Source organism: Heterodontus francisci, unplaced genomic scaffold, assembly GCF_036365525.1.
Source record: "Heterodontus francisci isolate sHetFra1 unplaced genomic scaffold, sHetFra1.hap1 HAP1_SCAFFOLD_89, whole genome shotgun sequence".
NCBI classification, from domain to species: domain Eukaryota; kingdom Metazoa; phylum Chordata; class Chondrichthyes; order Heterodontiformes; family Heterodontidae; genus Heterodontus; species Heterodontus francisci.
Genome location: NW_027140677.1, coordinates 6094890 through 6116425, shown reverse-complemented (window position 1 = coordinate 6116425; position 21536 = coordinate 6094890).

Here is a 21536-nt window from a genome sequence, read left to right as displayed (position 1 = left end):
ACTAAAATAACAGACCAACTCAGTGACTCTCCCTGTGGAGATACTGTAATAACAGACACAATCATTCTCTCTCCTTGTGGAGATACGATAATAACAGACCCACTCAGTGACTCTCCCTGTGGAGATCCTATAACAACAGACATATTCAGTGACTCTCCAAGTGGTGTAAACTATAACAACAGACCCACTCAGCAACTCTCCCTGTAGAAATCCTGTAATAACAGACCCATTCAGTGACTCACCCTGTGGAAATACTGTAATAACGGACCCACTCACTGAATCGCCTATTGGAGATACTGTAATAACAGACCCGCTCAGTGACACTCCCTGTGGAGATACTATAGTAACAGACCCACTCAGTGACTCTCCCTGTGGAGATACTAAAATACCAGAGACACTCTCAGAAACTCTCCCTGTGGAAATCCTGTAATAACAGACCCATTCAGTGACTCGCCCTGTGGAAATACTGTAACAACAGACCCTCTCACTAGTTGGCCCATTGGAGATACAATAATAACAGACCCACTCAGTGCCACTCCCTGTGGAGATACTCCAACAACAGTCCCACTCAGCGACTCTCTCTCTGGAGATACTATAGTAACAGACGCACTCAGTGACTCTCCCTGTGGAGATACTATAATAAAAGAAACTCAGTGACTCACCCATTGGAGATACTATAATAACAGAGCCACGCAATGACTCTACCTGTGCAGATAATACAAAAACAGATCCACTCAGTGAATCTGCCTGCAGAAATACTATCATAACAGACCCACACAGTGACTCTCCCTGTGGAAATATTTTCATAACAGACACAGTCATTCTCTCTGCCTGTGCAGATACTCTAATAACAGAGACACTCAGTGACTGTCCCACTGGAGATGTTATAAGAACAGACACACGCAGTGACTCTCCTAGTGGAGATACTATTATATTAGATCCACTCAGTAACTCTCCCTGTGAAGATACTATAAGAACAGAAACAGTGACTCTCCCAAGGGAGATTCTAAAATAACTGACCCACTCAGTGTCTCTCCGTGTGGAGACACTAGAATGGCAGACCCGCTCTGTGATTCTCCACGTGGAGGTTATATAGTGACACACACATTCAGTGACTCTCCCAGTGCTGGTTATATAATAACACACCCACTCAGTGACTCTCCCTGTGGATATACTATAATAAAAGATCAACTCAGTCACACTCCCTGTAGAGATAATATATACAGACCCACTCAGTGACACTCCCGGTGGACATACTTGAATAACAGACCCACTCAGTGACTCTCCTGCAGAGATACTGTAATAACAGACCCACTCAGTGACTCTCCTGTAGAGATACTGTAATAACAGACCCACACAGTGACACTCCCTGTGGAGATACCATAATGACAGACCCACTCAGTGATTCTCCATTTGGCGATTATAAAGTGCCAGACACACTCAGTGACTCTCCCAGTGGAGATTCTATAATAACAGACCCACTCAGTGACTCTCCCTGTGGCGATACTATAATAACAGACCCACTCAGTGACTCTCCCTGTGGCGATACTATAATAACAGACCCACTCAGTGACTCTCCCTGTGGAGATACTACAATAACAGACGCACTCAGTGACTCTCCCTGTGGATCGACTATATTAACAGATGCACTCAGTGACACTCCCTGTGGAGATACTATAATACCAGAGACACTCTCAGAAACTCTCCCTGCGGAAATCCTGTAATAACAGACCCATTCAGTGACTCCCCCTGTGGAAATACTGTAACAATAGACCCACTCACTAGTTCGCCCATTGGAGATACAATAATAACAGACCCACTCAGTGCCACTCCCTGTGGAGATACTCCAACAACAGTCCCACTCAGCGACTCTCTCTCTGGAGATTCTATAGTAACAGACGCACTCAGTGATTCTCCCTGTGGAGATACTATAATAAATGACACTCAGTGACTCACCCATTGGAGATACTATTCTAACAGAGCCACACAATGACTCTACCTGTGCAGATAATACAAAAACAGACCCACTCAGTGAAACTGCCTGTGGACATACTATAATAACAGACCCACACAGTGACTCTCCCTGTGGAAATACTTTCATAACAGACACAGTCATTCTCTCTGCCTGTGCAGATACTCTAATAACAGAGACACTCAGTGACTGTCCCACTGGAGATGTTATAAGAACAGACACACGCAGTGACTCTCCTAGTGGAGATACTATTATATTAGATCCACTCAGTAACTCTCCCTGTGAAGATACTATAAGAACAGAAACAGTGACTCTCCCAAAGTAGATTCTAAGATAACTGACCCACTCAGTGACTCTCCGTGTGGAGACTCTAGAATGGCAGACCCACTCTGTGATTCTCCACGTGGAGGTTATATAGTGACACACACACTCAGTGACTCTCCCAGTGCTGGTTATATAATAACACACCCACTCAGTGACTCTCCCTGTGGAGATACTATAATAAAAGATCAACTCAGTCACACTCCCTGTAGAGATAATATATACAGACCCACTCAGTGACACTCCCGGTGGACATACTTGAATAACAGACCCACTCAGTGACTCTCCTGTAGAGATACTGTAATAACAGACCCACACAGTGACACTCCCTGTGGAGGTACCATAATGACAGACCCACTCAGTGATTCTCCATTTGGCGATGATAAAGTGCCAGACACACCCAGTGACTCTCCCAGTGGAGATTCCATAATAACAGACCCACTCAGTGACTCTCCCTGTGGCGATACTATAATAGCAGACCCACTCAGCGACTATCCCTGTGGAGATACTACAATAACAGACCCACTCAGTGACTCTCCCTGTGGATCGACTATATTAACAGATCCACTCAGTGACTCTCCCTGTGGAGATTCTATAATAACAGACCCACTCAGTGACTCTCCCTGTGGCGATACTATCATAACAGACCCACTCAGTGACTATCCCTGTGGAGATACTACAATAACAGACCCACTCAGTGACTCTCCATGTGGATCGACTATATTAACAGATCCACTCAGTGACACTCCCTGTGGAGATACTATAACAACAGCCCCATTCAGTGACACACCCAGTGGAGAATATATACTAAGAGACCCACTCAGTGACTCTCCCTGTGGAGATGCTTTCATAACAGACCCACTTAGAGACTAACCCTGTAGAGATACTATACTAACAGACCCACTCAGTGACTCTCCCTGTGGGGATACTGTACTCTAGAGTTTCACTCTCTATGCCTATTTCTTGTACCTCAGTGTACCCAGGTTTACATCAAACTCTGATTATATTTGACATTTGCCCTTTCGATCTAACCTAACAACGTGACTGTCTCCAACATTCTCTCTGTGTCAGTGAACAGCGGGACCTTGGAGTAAATGTTCACTGATTCCTGAGGCTGACAGGACTGGTGGATAAGCTGGTTCGGAAGGGATAAGGGAGACTTTCATTTCCCGACCAAATGAAATAATCTCTCAGTGTCGACCCTATCCAATCCCTTTCGAATATGTTTCAATGAGATCACCTCTCATTCTTCTAAACTCCAGAGAATACAGGTCCAATTTACTCAGCCTTTCATCATAGGACAATTGCAGAGAAGCTAAACAAATACTCTGTGTCAGTCTACATGTTCTCTATCATGCTCTATAATCTTCCTTGAATCATTGAACGCTGAAGTTTATGGATCATTTCTCTGTTTGTTGTTGAGCTGATGAATTTGTTTGATTGGCAGTGATAATATTTTTGGACCACTGCATGGAGTCCAATGGGTTGCAACCAGGATTATTGGGTGATTTCTCTCTGAAACTTTTAATCTTTAATAAAGCTTATCTGGGCCTTAACCTGCAATCTATTTTTATATGTCTGACTCCACTCATTATGCGGTGGGAATAAAGTTAATTTTGTCTGGTCGTGCACCCAATTAAATGATTGTTTGACACCGCAAGACTTTCTTTACTGTGAACTTGTGCTGATCTCTCCCTCATGCAGACACACACACATACAATACACGCACTCACACACACACATATTACATCTGCCTTTCTCTCTGCCCACATCTATCCTGGACTTCCCCTCTCTCTCTGATGGGAACTCTATCTCTCATTCATTTTTCACACTTTCTGTACACCCTGTGTCTGCTCTTTTCCTCTAATTTCTCATTTTCCTTCCCACTCTCTCTCCATATCTCTCTCTCTTTCGCTCTGTTACTCTCTCCTCACATTTATCTCTCCATTGATTAGATTCCTCACTCTCAAACTCTACCATTCCCTCACTCTCCAACTTCCTTTCTCTTTTATCTCTCTTCACATCTCTCTATCACTATCTCTCCATCTCTGTCCCATTGAGGAAATTCTTCCTCCATTTCTCAGCATCTCTTGCTCTCTCACTCTCTTCCTATCACCTATTTTCTCTGTCTCTCCATATTATTCTTTCAATGTCATTTATCTCTCTCTCTCTTGCCCCATCACTCTCTCTTTTCTATTTCGATCTCTATTACACGCTCTCTAACTCTCTTGCTCTGTCTGTCCATGTTGGGTCCCTTCAAGAGTTTGGAACAGTTCTGGTGGTGCAGGGTACCTTTAAGAGTCTGGTACTGGCCCCACCCCCACCCCGGGGTGGTCACATGCCGCCCAAGCCACGGCTGTGCGGAGGCTGGAGGCAGCTTTTGACCCCTGTGACCTCCTAACACGTGGGGTGACGCATCCAATCAGGGCTCAGTGAGGCGCGTGGAGGGACCGCGGCGTCATCACCCGCCATGTTTGAGTGACGTCCCGCTGGCTGTTTATTTCCGTCAGAAAGCAGCTGCAAGGAAAAGGAGAAGCAGCTTCAGTTGTCGATCTCAATGGAGGAAACTTGAAAGTCTGAGCCGCGGGAGAATGTAAAAAGCGGCAGTTAACGGGCTTGTCGAAATGCGCATGTGCAGAGCTTCCTCCCAGGGTGCAGCGCGGCCCGTACCACAGGGAGGAGCTTTTTCCAGCCGCGCGGCCTTGTGGGAGCCGCAGGACGCCATTGCCTCCTCATTAACTCAGTCAAAATAAACTCATTCCGTCTCAGCTCCCGCTCTCTCCTTTTCATATTGCAAGCTGAAATAGGCTTTGTTGGCAACAACAACACCATCCAGGGTGTGATCAGGTACTCTGTTCCTTCATAAACGATTTCCTGTCCCTCCAACAGCTTGTGCCATTGCCCTGTTTATCGGTGATTTGTTCCCGCTTCTGATGTTATTGAATTTGTTAGTGGCTTTTATCCTGCTGAAATGGCTGCTAAATTTGTTGGTCTTTTTCTCCTGGCTTCATAGCTAACCCTCTCTCCGTCTGTCTCAGAGATAGCAGGAGGGAGAGACAGAGAGAGGAAGACAGAGAAAGATGGAGATAGAGACATGGATAACAACCCCAGCTTCTCCAATCGATCCACGTAAATAAGTCTCTCATCAAAGAACAAAGAACAAAGAACAGAACAGCACAGGAACAGGCCATTCAGCCCTCCAAGCCTGCGCCGATCTTGATGCCTGCCGAAACTAACACCTTCTGTACTTCCGGGGCCCATACCCCTCTATTCCCTTCCTATTCATGTATTTGTCAAGATGTCTCTTAAACGTCGCTATCGTATCTGCTTCCACCACCTCCTCTGGCAGCAAGTTCCAGGCCCTCACCACCCTCTGTGTCAAAAACTTGCCTCGCAAATCCCCTCTAAACTTTGCCCCTCGCACCTTAAACCTATGTCCCCTAGTAACTGACTCTTCCACCCTGGGAAAAAGCTTCTGACTATCCACTCTGTCCATGCCGCTCAGAACTTTGTAAACCTCTATCATGTCGCCTCTCCACCTGCGTCGTTCCAGTGAAAACAGTCCGAGTTTTTCCAACCTCTCCTCATAGCTAATGCCCTCCAGACCAGGCAACATCGTGGTAAACCTCCTCTGTACCCTCTCCAAAGCCTCCATGTCCTTCTGGTAGTGTGGCGACCAGAATTTCACGCAATATTCGAACTGTGGCCTAACTAAGGTTCTGTACAGCTGCAACGTGACTTGCCAATGTTTATACTCTATGCCCCGACCGATGAAGGCAAGCATGCCGTATGCCTTCATGACTACCTTATCCACCTGCGTTGCCACTTTCAGTGACCTGTGGCCCTGTACGCCCAGATCTCTTTGCCTGTCAATACTCCTAAGGGTTCTGCCATTTACTGTATACTTCCCACCTGCATTAGACCTTCCAAAATGCATTACCTCACATTTGTCCGAATTAAACTCCATCTGCCATTTCCCCACCCAAGTCTCCAACCGATCTCGATCCTGCTGTATCCTCTGACAATCCTCATCATTATCCACAACTCCACCAACCGTTGTGTCGTCCGCAAGCTTACTAATCAGACCAGCTACATTTTCCTCCAAATCATTTATATATCCGACAAACAGCAAAGGTCCCAACACTGATCCCTGTGAAACACCATTAGTCACATCCCTCCATTCAGAAAAACACCCATCCACTGTTACCCTCTGTCTTCTGTGACTGAGCCAGTTCTGTATCCATCTTGCCAGCTCACATCTGGTCCCGTGTGACTTCACCTTTTGCACCAGTCTGCCATGCGGGACCTTGTCAAAGGCTTGACTAAAGTCCATGTAGACAACATCCACCGCCCTTCCCTCATCAATCTTCTTCGTCATTTCCTCAAAAAACTCAATAAAATTAGTAAGACACGACCTCCCCTTCACAAAGCCATGCTTTCTCTCGCTAATACGTTTATTTGTTTTCAAATGGGAGTAAATCCTGTCCCGAAGAATCCTCTCTAATACTTTCCCTACCACTGATATAAGGCTCACCGGCCTATAAATTCCTAGATTATCCATGCCAAACTTCTTAAACAAAGGCACATCATTGGCTATTCTCCAGTTCTCTGGGACCTCACCTGTCGCCAAAGACGATGCAAAGATTTCTCTCAAGGCCCCAGCAATTTCTTCCCATTCCTCCCTCAGTATTCCAGGGTAGATCCCATCAGGCCCTGGGGACTTATCTACCTTAATGCATTGCAAGAGACCCAACACCTCCTCCTTTTTGATAATGAGATGACTGAGACTATCTGCACTCCCTTCCCTAGGCTCATCATCCACCAAGTCCTTCTCTTTGTTGAATACTGATGCAAAGTACTCATTTAGCACCTCGCCCATTTCCTCTGGCTCCACACATAGATTCCCATCTCTGTCCTTGAGTGGGCCAACCCTTTCCTTGGTTACCCTCTTACTCTTTATATATGTATAAAAAGCCTTGGGATTTTCCGTAATCCTGTTTGCCAATGACTTTTCATGACCCATTTTAGCTCTCCTAACTCCTTGCTTAAGTTCCTTCCTACTGTCTTTATATTCCTCAAGTGCTTCATCTGTTCCTAGCCTTCCAGCCCTTACAAATGCTTCCTTTTTCTTTCTGACTAGGCTCACAATATCCCGTGTTATCCAAGCTTCCGAAACTTGCCAAACTTGTCTTTCTTCCTCACAGGAACATGCAGGTCCTGGATTCTAATCAGCTGACATTTGAAAGACTCCCACATGTCAGATGTTGATTTACCCTCAAACAGCCGCCCCCAATCTAAATTCTTCAGTTCCTGCCTAATATTGTTATAATTAGCCTTCCCCCAATTTATCACCTTCACCCGAGGACTACTCTTATCCTTATCCACAAGTACCTTAAAACTTATGGAATTATGGTCACTGCTCCCGAAATGCTCACCCACTGAAACTTCGACAACCTGGCCGGGCACTTTCCCCAATGCCATATCCAGAATGGCCCCATCCCTAGTTGGACTATCTACATACTGTTTCAAGAAGCCCTCCTAGATGCTACTCACAAATTCTGCCCCATCCAAGCACTAAGTGAGTCCCAGTCAATATTGGGGAATTCAAAATCACCCACCACTGCAACCCTGTCCAAAATCTGTCTACATATCTGCTCCTCTACCTCCCGCAGGCTGTTGGGAGGCCTGTAGTAAACCCCCAACATCGTGATTGCACCCTTCCTATTCCTGAGCTCCACACATATTGCCTCGCTGCAACACTCCTCGGAGGTATCCTCCTGCAGCACAGCTGTGATATTCTCCTTAACCAGTAATGCAACTCCCCCACCCCTTTTACTTCCCCCTCTATCCCGCCTGAAGCTTCTAAAGCCTGGAAAAGTTAGCTGCCAATCCTGCCCTTCCCTCAACCAAGTCTCTGTAATAGCAACAACATCATATTTCCAAGTACTAATCAAAGCTCTAAGTTCATCTGCCTTACCTGTTATACTTCTCGCATTGAAACAAATGCACTTCAGACCACCAGTCCCGCTGTGCTCCGCAACATCTCCCTGCCTGCTCTTCCACTTAGTCTGACTGCCCTTATTTACTATGTCTTCCTCATTTATTTCACTTGCTATCCTACTGCTCTGGTTCCCATCCCCCTGCCACACTAGTATAAACCGTCCCGAGTGACGCTAGCAAACCTCACAGCCAGGATATTAGTGCCCTTCCAGTACAGGTCCCATCTGTCCCTGAAGAGAGCCCAATAGTCCAGATATCTGAAACCCTTCCTTCTACACCAGCTGCTCAGCCACGTGTTTAGCTGCACTATGTTTTTTAACTTACTACCTAACTCCCTGAACTCCCCTTGCAGGACCTCAGATGGGACTTAGATGGGAGTCTGTTCCCGGGGGGTATTTACATGGGAGTCTGTGCCCGGGGGTTATTTAGATGGAAGTTCGTTCCTGGGGAGGGGGGTATTTAGATGGGAGTCTGTTCTGGGGGGGTATTTAGATGGGAGTTTGTTCCCGGGCGGGGGGGGGGGGGTATTTAGATGTGAGTCTGTTCACGGGGGGTATTTAGATGGGAGTCTCCTTCCAGGGGGTATTTAGAATGGAGTTTGTCCAGGGGTGGGGGCGGTGTAATTTAGATGGGAGTCTGTTCCCAGGGGGTAATTAGATGGGAGTCTGTCCTGTGGTGTTATTTAGATGGGAGTCTGTCCATGGGGGGTATTTACATGGGAGTCTGTCCTGGGGGGGGGGATATTTCGATGGGTTGTCTTGGAACAGAGGGAAGAGGATAATTAGATGGGTGTCTGTTGATAATGAGGGTATTAGATGGGGGTCAGTTAACAGGACATATCAGATTGGGGTCTGCAAACCAGGATTATTGAGATTGTGGGGGAGAAATATTGCAGGGGAAAAGATTTCCGTGGAGGATAAAATTGCGGTGGGGGAATACAGTGAAGGGGGCGAGACATTGCGCGGGGGATAAAGTGCTGGGGGGGGGGAAATAAATTGCGGCGGGTTGGGGAATAAATTGCGGGGGGTGGATAGGGTCAGAAAAAGACAGAAAAAGTCGGAAAGAGAGAAAGAGAAATGATAGAAAGAGAAATAGAGAAGGCAGAAAGAGACAAAGAGAGAAAAAGAAAGAGAGAAATGACAGAAAGAGACAGAGAATAAGAGAGAAAACATAGAAAGAGACAAGAAAGAGAGAGAAAAAGAGACAAAGAGAGTCAAAGAAAGAGAAAAGATAGAAATAGAAAGAGAGAAGATAGAAATAGAAAGAGAGAAGATAAAAAAGATAGAAAGAGACAGAAACAGAAAAGAGAGAGAAAGTCAGAGAAATAGAGAAAAGACAGAGAGACCAAAATAGAGAAAAGACAGAAAAAGTCAGAAGCAGAGAAAAGCCAAAAAGTCAGAAATAGAAAAAGGACAGAAAGAGAGAGAAAAAGAGAAGGAAAAAGGTGGAGCGAAAGAACAGAGACACAAAGAAATTGCAGGCACTAAAGAGACAGACAGGAAGCCAGTGAGAAAGGCACAGAGAATCACAGAGAGATTGAGAGAGAGGACAGAGAAAGCCATTGAGACAGGAAGACGCACAATCACTCAGAGAGAAAGAGAAACACAAAGTGAGGGAGAGAGACAGAGATGGAGGAACACAGAGAGGGAGAAAAACAGAGAGAGAGAGATTGAGGAACAGAGAGAGAGGGAAACAGAGACAGAAACACAAAGTGAGGGAGAGTAATTGAGAAATAGAGAGAATGGGAGAGATTCAGTGCAAGAGATATTCAGTGAGAGAGAGATTCAGTGAGAGAGAGAGATTCAGAGATAGAGAGATTCCGAGAGAGAGATTCAGAAGAGATTCAGTGCGAGAGAGATTCAGAGAGAGAGAGAGAGATTCAGAGTGAGAGATTAAGAGAGAGAGAGATTCAGAGAGAGAGCGATTCAGAGAGAGAGAGATTCAGAGAGAGAGACTGAGTGAAAGAGACTGAGTCAGAAGGAGGGAGAAAGGGACAGAGAGACAATAAAGATGTGATACTTACCATCCCGCACCGTCTGCGTTCCATCGTTAGTCTCCAACTCCTTCCCTCCATCAGCTCATCCATGGGGAAAAGATCCTGGAGAGGGGCATTGGGGTGGGATTTGGAGATAAGCATCAGGACCGGGACAGAGAGAGGGGGATTCAGACTGGACTCTCTCTCTCACACACACACTGTAATCAGCTTGCAATTCACCTGGGCACAGAGACACAGAGACTGAGACACAGAAACTCACCTTCACAAAACAGCCGCATGGAAAGAAAGGATGGAGGCTGATGACAGATCCCAGAAACTGTCAGTCAAAACAGACAGTCCACCCCAAATACAGCCTATCCAAGCAGCTCTCAGCTTCCTCTACCTGGACGCTCCCTCCCAGGTATGGGACAGTCCAAGGTGAGTCTCTGTGTAAACAGGAAATGGGGGAGAGAGGGGTATTCCAGCCATATCCCAAATGGACCATTCCAGACAGAAACCTGTCTGTCTCTCTCTCTCTCTCTCTCTCTCCCTCCCCCAAAAACCTCATTAACGGAGCATAAAAACTGCTGTAATTTAAAACCTGGAGGGATCGCTTTGGATAATGGCCATTTAACACTCATTGTGTTAAATGTCTTTCACTATTCACCTCCAGTTAACAGAAAGTACAGAAAATGACTCACTGCAATTACCTTGAAATTCTGGCAGTGAGTTTTTGCTGGAGAGGCCTGCTTGACTGTAGTATGAACATGCAGTTTTTATTCGGTTTTTCAATTCCACTGTGTGACAAAGACTGAAACTAGAGCCAGGTTACTGATGCAGCCAAGAGAACTTTTATAACCAGTGACATTTCAGACAACAATTCTTACCCATATTTACAGTTATATTTGTCATTGATTCTTTGCACTGTATTTGATGCTGCTGCATTTATGTATTTGCCTGTAATCAATCGAAAAAAGAACGACGTAACATTCACCCGTTTAATGTTACAAGGGTTTACAAAGCTGGGAAATGGCCATTTATCACAAATTAGATTAAAGATCTTCCACTTTTCACCTCCAGTTTATATTAAAGTTTAGCAACAGTCTGACGAAGAATTTTTACTGTTGCAATAAAGTGTCACTTGTTTCCATTTGCTTCCTGACTGTTTCTTTCTTCTGCTCTCCTGGGGGATTCAGAGCGAGTTTTGTTCATTGCTTGTCCACATTCCTCTGCAGCTGCTGTCCTCGAGAAATTAATCGTATTGTATTCAAAATAGTTCCCTCAATTTGGAGATATGAGGAGAGACTGTTTACACTAGCAGAGGGGAAAAAGAAATAGGCAGGCAGTTGCTCTGGTCTGGAATTCAGTGTCTGACAGACTTGTGAAAGCAGATTCAATATTAACTTTCAAAAGGCAATCGGATCAAAACTTCAATTTCTCTGAATTATAGTAGAGAAGATACCAGCATAGAGAAGTGAGAGCGAGAGAGAGAGATGACATAACCTTAGTGATGAAGAATTCAACACAACTTATATAGAGAGTTTTTATTTGAAAATGATTGAGTTTAATTTGATGCTGTTGTTTTATTTATACATTACCTTTAATCATCGAAAATAATTTCCTAACAGTAAAGTGTTTAATGTTGCAAGTGTTTACATAGTAGTAAAATAGCTACTTTAGACAAACTGTATTGAAATTATTTTATTGAGCATCTCATGTTCACAGCAAGTAAATTCCTCAAACTTGTAAAAACTTACAAACATTCAGTGACAGAATCTCCCATCAGCAATGGCTCAGCATCTCCATCTGCTGGTGTCCCTCTCTCACTGCAGTTACTGTCCCCTCTCACCATCTCCATCTGCTGGTGTCCCTGTCTAATTGCAGATATTGTTCCCCTCTCACCATCTCCATCTGCTGGTGTCCCTGTCTCACTGCAGTTACTGTCCCCTCTCACCATCTACATTTGATGGTGTCGCTGTCTCACTGCAGAAACTGTCCCCTCTCACCATCTCCATCTGTGTGGTGTCCCTGTCTCACTGCAGTTACTGTCCCCTCTCACCATCACCATCTGCTGGTGTCCCTGTCCAATTGCAGCTATTGTCCCCCTCTCAGCATCTCCATCTGCTGGTGTCCCTGTCTCACTGCAGTTACTGTCCCCTCTCACGATCGCCATCTGCTGGTGTCCCTGTCTCACTGCAGTTACAGTCCCCCTCTCACCATCTCCATCTGCTGGTGTCCCTGTCTCACTTCAGCTACTGTCCCCTCTCACGATCTCCATCTGCTGGTGTCCCTGTCTCACTGCAGTTACTGTTCCCTCTCACCATCGCTTTCTGCTGTTATCCCTGTCTAATTGCAGCTACTGTCCCCTTCTCACCATCTCCATCTGCTGGTGTCCCTGTCTCACTGCTGTTACTGCCTCCTCTCACCATCACCATCTGCTGGTGTCCCTGTCTCACTGCAGTTACAGTCCCCCTCTCACCCTCTCCATCTGCTGGTGTCCCTGTCTCACTGCAGTTACAGTCCCCCTCTCACCATCGCCATCTGCTGGTGTCGCTCTCTCACTGCAGTAACTGTCCCTCTCTCACCGTCTCCATCTGCTGGTGCTCCTGCCTCACTGCAGTTACTGTCCCTCTCTCACCGTCTCCATCTCCTGGTGAACCTGTCTCTCTGCAGTTTCTGCCCTGCTCACCATTGTCAGGTGGACCTGCTTCACTGCAGTTAATGTCCCTCTCCCACCATTTCCATCTGCTGGTGTCCCTGCCTCAGTGCAGCTACTTCCCGTCTCACGACCTCACAATCACTTCGATTTGCAGCTTTGTCCACTGGCTGCGGTTGTTGACATAACAACCACTAGGTGGCGCTGTATTGGCACATGCACAAACGTATCCTGTTCCAGTTAAACTGGGGGGCACAGTGGCACAGTGGTTCGCACTGCAGCCTCACAGCTCCAGGGACCCGGGTTCGATGCTGGGTACTGCCTGTGTGGAGTTTGCAAGTTCTCCCTGTGTCTGCGTGGGTTTTCTCCGGGTGCTCCGGTTTCCTCCCACAAGCCAAAAGACTTGCAGGTTGGTAGGTAAATTGGCCAATATAAATTGTCACTAGTATAGGTAGGTGGTAGGGAAATATAGGGACAGGTGGGGATGTTTGGTAGGAATATGGGATTAGTGTAGGATTAGTATAAATGGGTGGTTCATGGTCGGCACAGACTCGGTGGGCCGAAGGGCCTGTTTCAGTGCTGTATCTCTAATCTAATCTAAAACGTCATGGGCTGCCACGTTCAGGCAACTGCCAGGACTAAAGATGGCGCCGGTCAAATAATGACAGAGGTGGGTGGAGGGTGGGTGGTGGAGCGGGGCGGGGGGAGGGAGATGGAATTTACTTCCAGTGTTTGAAACCCTTCAGCTCTTTCTATAATTTCATAAATTTAACAATAAGATTGAGAGGGTATTTCACCGCCATCTTCAGCTCCTGTCTGAATTTCGTCTGGGTCACAGTATAAATACATGTGTTGGTGCAGGAACTGAGAAGCTGCAGCATCTTTGCTGTGCGATCTGTGATAAAGACAGGGTCAGTGAAGGAGGAATAAGACTGAATATCTGCAATTCGAGTATAAATGTTAAACACAAGCCGGGTCACCCATAACAGTATAAAACTTCCGGATATACAGAAGAGTAAAATAATTGATTTCCTGCGATTCTCCATCTCTGGGTCCTTGTGATTCTCTGCATTGCTGTGGCGCCGGAATCCCCTGCGCACTTTACTGGAGAATAAAATCCGTCTGACAGTCAGGACATTGAGCAGCAAAATGAGTAAGACCGGGACACAAGGGGTGAAAATGAGATGAAACAATTCAAATGCCCCCCATATGGGGGAAGTATAGAAGCTCAGTTTATTAGCACAACCCATGGGAACATTATTAATATTGTACTCTTGTACCAGTGTAAAGTACCAGGGGAGAGACTCTAAACAGCCCAGCACACTCACTGTTCCCACAACCACAGCCGCCGTTTTCTCACTGCAATATTTTGTTTTCAGCTTCTCACAACAAATGGCCACAAATCGATCAAAGGTGAAAGTGACTGTAAGCCAGACAGAAAAAGCTGTGGATGCAAAAAGCAGAAAGATAATGAGAGAACACACAGGAGTAATTCTCAGGAATGATCCTGGGAAATAAATTAAAACAATCCAGTACAATATGGGATCAGTGATAACGACCAGGAGATCAGCCACTGCCATTCCGACCAGGTAGACAGTGATACATTTGGAGAGACCGCACTTTCTTCGGGACAGGATCACAATCGCCAACAAGTTAACTGGAAGAGAGAGAAAAGGAAGCTGAGAAATTACTGATCAGGCCCGGAGACAAAGCAGCAGTTTGACAGGATCTGGGCTGAAATTTCCAGCTTTTTGCTGCATCGAGCGGTGAAAACTGATTCATTGACCTGGGCAGTGCTTTGTCACAGTGAAATGTTTGAAAACACAGTTATTAATAATGAATTTGGGAATTGATGAAGAAAGTGAATAAAGTCAGCACCGGATCTACTGGAAGTACTGAGTGAGGATGCAACGCCAGTGGGGGAATGAGAAGGGGATTCACATGGATGGAATCCAATGTGTTAATTGGGAATTTGTCTCCAGGCTGTTGGTTGGGAAGATTTGGGGACAGCGGGATATGTAGCTGGTTTGTTGCTCTGGGTTCAGGGAACCGACAGGGACAGTTATCAAATGGGAAAAGGCTGAAATTGCAGCGATGAGTTTGATTATCAGCCATGATCTAGAATGGTGAAGCAGGCTAGAAAGGCTGAACGGCCTCGTCCTGCTTCTATGTTCCTGTATTTTATCAGGTTGGTCAAGGCAGCTGGTGGTGGAGCCAGTGAGAGAGATAGGGAGGGAGAGAAGGAAACGGACACGTTGGAGCAGGAGGAGAGACTGGTGCAGATGGTTTTGGAAAGTGGATAAACTGAAGCGATGGATGAGGAGACTGAGGATTCAATACAGTGTGAGGGGAGGCTGTGATTCAGAGGGAGAGACTGCAGCAGAGTGTGAGAGGAAATCTAATCTATAGATCCCAGTAATACAACTCAATTCATACATTCAAACAATAATTCCTGTGGTTATTGGTGTTGGAGAACTGTTCATTGTTTATTCAATATAGGCAATATATTTAGTTTGTACAGGCTATTAAATATAAAGTTAAATATATTTCTGATATCAGCCTCGCTCTTTATTAAATTCAGCAGTCCCAGAGATTTTAAACTGCAGTATTTAAATAATGAATTACCATCAGTGTAGAACTGATTCTATTCTGTTCATTCAGACACTACGTAAGGAATAGGATCTTTCTACAAAATAAAATGAGGACCTGACAGAAATCAACACAGAGGATCAAGTCCAACAGGAAAATGAACACAATCTGACAACAGACAACTTCAACTCACAGTTCTCTCACTATTTGTTCTGGTCATTCCAGCACTTTATGATAGTGAATTATTTACACTGCTGCTTCTTTCTCTTTCTCTTTACTTCTGCTTTTCTTTTTTCCATCGGTTTAGTTCTCCTTGCTACTTTTCTCCTTCACTATCTCCCCGGAGTACTCACACCCTGCAAACTGTTACTTAATGCTGCTTTTCACATATGATTTATTCCTAACATTCTGCGCCTGTGTTCTGTTCACCAGCCCCAGGTTCAATGATTCTATTCTCGGAGTCAATTTGTTCAATGGTGAAATCTCTGTGAATAATTTAATGTATCTACAGAACACTCAAGTCTCCACCTGTTCACCTGCACCCTTCACTTCATCTACAATACATGGAATAAACAGGATCGAAAGCTACTTCTGGACAAACTTCATAATTGAAATTCCTTCTCCTGGAATTATAAAGTAATCCGTTAGATTGTGGGATTGTTTAACTAATAAAACAGCAACATCAGCGCTGCAGCTGATAATGGAAAGACTCTTGATTCTAACTGTTAGAGTGAAAACCAGCAAAACATCACATCAATATTTTCTATTTTACAATATAGTCCAGTGACAATGAAGGTCTACAGTGAAGCAGAGAAAGAGAAATAAAAGTGTTAGCAGCAAACTCAGTTCAGTAGCCAGACGTGTGAAGCAGCGTGAGGCACACACATAATGAAATAATATTTGATAACAGTGATAACCAATAAATACATTGAAATCGCAGTTAAACTGAGCCATGTTATTTGGGAGAGAGGACATTTTTCTGTCCCCTTGTAATACTGAGACTGTGAAATGTCCCATTATCAATCAGTGAAAAACAACAGTCATCAGAATATACCGGGACCGGGTTAGATCCACTTCATCAAATTGTTAAAAGCTCCTGATGATCTGATTCTTGATCTTAACTGATTCGATAGACACAGAACGATCAGTAACAATTCCAATTTCTTAAAACAATAGTACTCAAGACGTAATACAGCTCCTGCAAGACTGAAAGAGTAGACAATGAGGAGATTCCATCAGCAAATTGCTGGAAAAGAACAGGTGGCTGTCTAACACACACCGTGAGAAATAATACCGAGTACAACAGCACAGTTAACATCGATTTACACCATTAACAGCTGAGATACTGGCTTACCAGCAACTCCAATTGCTGCAATTACCGGATAGTAAATGTCTTCTATCTGATAAATAACTGGATATCCCATTTCTGTGAGAAGCAGGGACTTCTATTAGCCTGGAATCCACAGCTCCAGCAGGCACTCTGAGCTAATCCATTCCAATGGGTCCTGATTTATACAGGGGATAAGTCTCCACTGACACAGTTATACCCCTGATCATTGCTATTCGTTACACTCACCTGAACAAAAACATTACATCAGCAGCTTTGACTTTTGTGTAAATAATGTGGTGGATAAAACACAATCATTTCAATGTCAATGACATTTTCTGAGTAAGTCCTCTCTCGGAAATAAACCTGAAATCAGTACTCATACTGGACGGATGCTACAATTATGAGTGGCATCATTTACATTTTCCATGTTATTGTATTGACCTTGTTCACTCCTGGTGTTTCTATTGTAAATGTAACTGATCTGTCTGCAGTGGACACAGAATCCAGGCACTAAAGCTATCCCGTTTCACTTTGTTCCTGCCTTTGCCCAGTTAAAATGTGAACTTTGAAGATCTGATTCAGGAATATGTTCAGGGTTACAGCCCAGAAACTACTGTGGGTGATATTGCGGGACAGACACTATACGCATCCATTAGGGAGGCAGTCGTATAGTGATAATATCACTTGTCACGTAATCCAGAGGCCCAACCAGATGGGCTGTGGACAAGGGATCAAAACCGACCATGGCAGCTTTTTAAAGAGAGGCAGCTACCCCTCGATGCATAAATGGGACGGAGCTCCTTCTCTATGTACAAAGTGGAGCGAGCTCCCTCTCTATGCATAAAGTGGAGGGTGAATGCTCTCTATGTTTGAAGTGGAGGGAGCTCCCTCGCTATGTATAAACTGGATGGAGAACCCTCTCTACGTATAAAGTGGAGGGCGGTTAAGGATAAAGGAGAGAGGGAAATGTAAACAAATGGAGAGAGGGACGAAATGAAAGTCAGTGAGAGACAGATGAGACAGTGAAATGAGAGCTTGACAGAATCCCAGTAACAATCGCCCTTGTCTGACCAGTCCGGTATTGGGGATTTACTGCGCCTGTTTTAGGGCTGAGTGTTGGCTCAGTGTTCGATATTTTCAGACTGCAGTGTCATTCCCAACAAGGGCAAGAGTTACAGATTCAAAATTAACCACGCAATGGTTCGAAGCATCGCTGTCCAGGGAGAGTGGGAGGGGGAGATGGAGGGAGACACACACAGACAGAGTGGGACAGAGACATTGGGGGGGGGGGAGAGTGAGTTAGAGGGAGAAAGGATAAGAGAGAGACAGATGCAGAGGGAGAGAGACAAACAGAGAGAAGGAGAGAGAAAGACAGTGGGTGAAACAGAGACTGAGGGGGAGACAGACAGAGAGTGTGTGACAGGGCGAGATTATAGGAGAAACTTTAGATTTAACAATGCTTGAAAAAAGATAAAATTAAAAACTAAAACTGGCTGCGTGCAATAAATAAATCTGAAAGGAAACATTTAGGGTTTCGTGTGAGTGTTTTGGAGGCAACTGTTGGATCAGTGTTTCATATTTTCAAACTGCAGGGACATTTACTGTTGTTGACAATATATTATGAAAAATTGACAAACTTTGGAAGCAGGGGAAAGGGGAGACAGGATATGAGAGGACCTTGACAGAACCTCAGTAACAATCCCCATTATCTGCCCAATCCTGTATTGAGGGTTTAGTGTGAGAGTTTAGGGGGCGAGTGTTGATCAGTGCTTGACATTTTCAAACTGCAGTGATGGTCCCAGCTACGGCAAGATTTATAGGTTCAAAATTAACGAAGAAATGGATTAAAACATTTCTGTCCAAAGGGAGATAGAGGGAGAGATGGTGTGAGATCGGTACAGGCACAGTCATGGACTGAGGCAGTGAAAGAGGGAGAAGGAGATAGAGGGAGAGAGAGAGATGGAGACAGACAGACATGAAAGGCAGAGACAGATAGAGGAGGAGACAAGATGTAACAATAAGTAACAATCCTCATTATTTGTCCAATCCTGTATTGGGAGTTTAGTGTGAATGTTTTACGACTGAGTGTTGGTTGGATCAGTGTTTGATATTTCAAACTGCAGTGACCTTTCCAACAAGGCAGATATAGAATAGAAGAGCAGGGAGGTTATTGTGAAACTGTATAACTCATTGGTTAGACCACAACTCGAGTACTGTGTGCAGTTCTGGTCACCTCATTCCAGAAAGGATGCAATTGCACGAGAGCGGGTACAGAGGAGATTTACGAGGATGTTGCCAGAACTGGAGAAATGCAGCTATGAGGAACGATTGGATAGGCTGGGGCTGTTCTCCTTGGCACAGAGAAGGCTGACGGGAGATCTGATTGAATTGTGAAGGGCTTGGATAGAGTGGAGGTGAATGGTCTATTCAACTTCGCAGACAGCTCAGTGACGAAGGGGCATAGAATTAAAGTGATTGGCAGAAATATTGGAGGGGAGATGAGGAAAATGTTTTTCACCCAGAAGGTGGTGAGGGTCTGAACCACACAGCCTGAAAGGGTAGATAAGGCGGAAAACCGCTACTCATTCAAAAGGAATCTGTATATGCACCTCAAGTGCCGTAATCTACAGGGCTACGGACCAAATGGTGGCAGGTGGGATTAGAATAGGTGAATCGTTTTACGGCCGGCACAGACACGATGGGCCAAGTGGCCTCTTTATTTGCCTTAAATTTTATGTGATTCTAAAGGAAAGAGTTACTGGTTCAAAATTAACCAAGAAATGTCTGAAAGCATTTCTGTCCTGGGAGAGAGAGAGAGAGAGGAAGGGAGAGATGAAAAGAGAGAGCGAGAGAGAGAGAAAGAGACAGACAGGCAGAGAAAGAGGAAGAGACAGAGAGAGAGGGAGACAGAGACTGATAGGGAGGGGAGACAGAGACTGAGGGAGAGGGAGAAACAGAGACAGAGAAGGCGGGAGATACAGAAACAGGGGAGATAGAGACAGGGGAGACAGAGGGGAGGGAAAGACATACAGAGAGGGAGTGGCAGAGAGAGAGAGGGACCAGTAGAGTAATAGAGAGGGAGGGACAGAGGGAGAGAGAAAGACAGACAGAGGGACAGATGGAGATGGAGATACAGAGTGAAAGAGAGAATGATTGGGAGAGACAGGGAGTGGGGGAGACAGGAATAGAGGGAGAGACAGAAGCAGAGAGAGAGGGCAGAGACAGCGATTGGCAGAGAGAGAGGCAGAGAAAGAGGGAGAGACCGAGAGAGTGAGTGGCAGAGAGAGAGGGGGAGAGAAACCGAGGGAGGGACAGAGGGAAGGACAGAAGGAGGGACAGAGAGAGAGATGGGGAGACCGAGAGAGAGAGAGAGAGACAGGACAGAGAGAGAGAGAGGGAGAAAGAGAGTAAAGATCGAAACATAGAGAGAGACAGAGGCAGAGAGTGGGGAGACTGCAGCAGCAACTTTAGGTCGGTTATTTTAACTTCAGTGGTGGAAAACATCCAGAAAAAATAATTCGGATCAACATCAATAGTCACATGGACAAATGTGAGTTAATTAAGGAAAGGCAGCATAGATTTCTTAAGCGAAAATCACGTTTAACGAACTGGCTGGAGTTTTTTGAGGAGGTAACAGAGAGGGTTGATGAGGGCAATGGTGTTGATGTGGTGCATATGAACTTCCAAAAGGCGTTTGATACAGTGCCACACAACAGACTTGTGAGAAAACTTGTAGCTCACAGAATGAATGGGACGGTAGCAACATGGATATGGAATTGGCTGAGTGACAGGAAACAAAGAATAGTGGTTAATGGATGCTTTTCAGTCTGGGGGAAGGTTTGTAGTGGAGTTCCCCAGGGGTCAGTGTCAGGGCCCTTGCTTTTCCTGACATAGACCTTGGTGTACAGGGAACAATTTCGAAGTTTGCTACGAAACTGGGAAGCATTGTGAACTGTGAGGAGGACAGTGACGAACTTCAAAAGGACACAGACAAGTTGATGGAATGGGCAGACAGGTGGCAGATGACGATCAATGCATAGAAATGTGAAGTGATTCAGTTTGGTAGGAAGAACATGGAGAGACAATGTAGAATAAAGGGAACAATTCCAAAGGGGGTGCAGGAGCAGATGGACCTGCGTGTATATGTGCATAAGTCATTGAAGGTGGCAGGACAGGTTGAGAGAGCAGTTAATAAAGCATACAGTATCCTGGGCTTTATTAATAGGGGCACAGAGTACGAGAGCAAGGAGGTTATGTTGAATTTGTAAAAGACACCAGTTCGTCCTCAGCTGGAGTATTGCGTCCATTTCTGGGTGCCACACTTTAGTAAAGACGTGAGGACATTGGAGAGAGTACAGAAGATATTCACGAAAATGATTGCAGGGATGAGGAATTTTAGTTTTGACGATAGATTGGAGAAGTTAGAACTGTTTTCCTTGGAGAAGAAAAGGCTGAGAGGTGACTTGATCGTGGTATCAAAAATCATAAAGGGTCTGGACAGAGTAGACAGAGAGACACGCTTGCCACTTGTGAAATGATCGAAAATCAGAGGACAGAGATTGAAAATATTTGCTAAGAGAAGCAAAAGTGACATGAGGAAAAAGTTTTTCATGCAGTGAGTGGTTAATGTCTGAAATGTGCTGCCTGAGAACGTGGTGGAGGCAGGTTCAATTGAAGCATTCAAAAGGGAATG